Genomic DNA, 2,561 nt, shown 5'->3' with positions numbered 1-2,561 from the left:
CAGACTTAAATCAGCCCCAAAATGTAAAACCTGGTGAAATCAGGAAAAGCATCTTGGCAATTGGTGAATGCATATTAAAGGGAAAAAGGATCTCAGAAAACTCAAATGAGATAGAGAGGGGGGAAAAAAACTGATACAGTGCAAAAAAATAAGAATAGCTAATATTTTTAAGTACATATTCTGTGACAGATAGTATTCCAAGCTTTGCATATATTAACTCACTTTTCATTTTCTCATCTATAAGGTAAGCATAATTATTATTCCATACTTTCAGTTGAAGAAACCAAGTTAGAGAGACATTAAGTCATTAGTTAGGGGGTAGAGCTGGAACTTGGAACAAGTCTAGCTCTAGGGTCTCTTCGTCGAATATCCATACCACAACATCACTGTGTTTATTGTAGTTTTCATTCATAAGCTTATGATTTTAACCACAAAAAGGGGGCCATTCATTGCTCTCGATCTTGCTGGCCTTCATTCCATATATCTATTCCTTTCTGTTTTCCCCACAACCTGGTCCAAGTTCTCTTTATTTCTTTTCTAGGAAGCACTGACCATCTGCCAGACACTATGCCAGTACCTTATCTCATTTAAGCCTCAGATAAAATATTGATAATTTCTGCATGAAGAAACTGAGGCACAGAAACGTCTGTTGTCTGCCCCCCAACCCACAAGTTAATTTTATAAACATTAGTCCTGGGATTTGAACCCACAAAGCCTGATTCTAAAGCCTTTATTCATATTCTCCATGTGGCCCAACTACCTGGCTATCCTAAGAGTTTCCTAACTTGCCTCCCTTTTGCTGGCCTTTTCCGTATCCTGACCCTTCACATCATAAACCCTAAGGCCTCCCCTCTGCACTCTAGCTCCTAATCTGTCATTCAAGGAAGTGGATGCTGAGGCTACTGCCTTCTTCATGCTACTCCAGGCACAAGTGCCTATAGAAAAGCTACTGATTTGACCACATATTTTTTAAAAGTTAAACATTTCTGCGCGGCCACAAACAATTCAACAAACAAAGGCAACCCGAGAAAATATTTATAGCATATGTGATGAATGTCTAATTTTCTTAATTTACACAGAGCTCTTAGATATATGTGCCCCCAAAACAGGAAAAATTGGCATGGGCTATCAACAAGCAATTCAGAGGCTTCGATCCAATTTAAAATGTTTGAACTGAATCATAATGAAAGACATGCTGTTTGAGACAGTGCCCTCAGTGGTCCTGGATCTGTCTCTTCTTTCAGCTGGGTTTGGACAGAACAGACCCAGGGACACCCCTTCTTCCAGGCTCCGGCCACCCCCCAGCGTCTTATCCAGTCACCACCTTCGGAACCTCCTCAGCCTCCAAGACCAGACAACACTGTTTTGGTTTTGGTTTTTCTTAACTTCTTGTTGCTGAATAACCATGAGCTCCCAAATTCGTCAGAACTACTCCACATGGTTAGAGTCGCCATCATCTGCTCCTACGAGCCTCCCACACCTACCTCTCTCTGGGCTTCTATTTTGACCCCGATGATGTGGCTCTCGAGGCCACTTCTTCCTCAGTTGGCGGAGAAGAAGCTCCAGGGCTCTGGGCATCTCTTAAAGATGCAAAACCAGCGCGGTGGTCGAATTCTCTTCCAGGACGTGGTGAAACCTCCCCAAGATGAGACAGGCAAAACTCAGGGCGCCCTGGAAGCCACCCTGGCCTTGGAGAGGAGCCTGACCCAGGCCCTTTTGGAGCTGCCTGCCCTGGTTCTACCCACGCAGACCCTCAGCTCCATGACTTCCGGGAGAACCACTTCCGGGGTGAGGAGGTGAAACTCATCAAGAAGATGGGCGACACCTGCTTCACCTCCACAGGTGGCCGGCCCCCAGGCTGGGCTGGGCGAGTATCTTCCAGAGGCTCACCCTGAAGCACGACGAGGAGCCTGTGGAGCCCAGAGGCCTTTGAGGGGCCCCTCTGCATCCCTTGGTTTCTGGCTTTTACTTGAGCCTCTTCCCAAAACTACTAGCCATTCTTTTAACCACCCTGAAACCCTCTCCCACACATTGGACCAAATGAAACAATAAAGCTTTTTGCAGCAAAAACAAGGAGGAGAAGGAGGAGGAGGAGGAGGAGGAGGAGGAGGAGGAGGAGGAGGAGGAGGAGGAGGAGGAGGAGGAAGAGGAGGAATGTTGTTTCATATCACAATATATTATTTCTCACCTATTAGATTCGACAAAATTTTAAAGATTGAAACTTACTTTTGCAAAAAATTTGGGGAAAGAGACTTATATAGACTATCATTTGGAATGGGAATTGGTGCAGCTTTCTTTGTAGGGTAATTTGAGAGTATTTACCAAAATGTAAAATGCACATCCCATTTGACTCAACATTACTACTACAAAAAGAAAATTTAGTCTACAGACTTAAACAAGGATATCTGCCCAAAGAAGCTCAGTGTAATTTTTTTTTTTTGCGGGGGGGGGGGGGGGAGTGGATTATACTAGTAGAAAATAAATTATGATGTCATGAATACATTTCCAAATATATCTATGCTAAACTCCATTGGTCTCCCAATTGAGTTCTACACACCAGG

The 2,561-nt window shown here is 44.0% G+C and overlaps 1 pseudogene across 1 annotated transcript; it reads left to right on the top strand.

Moving 5' to 3' along the window:
• Nucleotides 1-1,405: 1,405 nt before the first annotated feature.
• Nucleotides 1,406-1,933, top strand: LOC308249592 (ferritin light chain-like; annotated as a pseudogene). Its single transcript has one exon. The product of its transcript is annotated as a ferritin light chain-like (transcript).
• Nucleotides 1,934-2,561: the final 628 nt, after the last annotated feature.

Source organism: Plecotus auritus (genome assembly GCF_963455305.1).
Source record: "Plecotus auritus genome assembly, chromosome: 5".
Classification (NCBI taxonomy): Eukaryota; Metazoa; Chordata; class Mammalia; order Chiroptera; family Vespertilionidae; genus Plecotus; species Plecotus auritus.
Note: the sequence above shows the minus strand (reverse complement) of the source record. Positions and strands in the feature narration are given on the sequence as shown.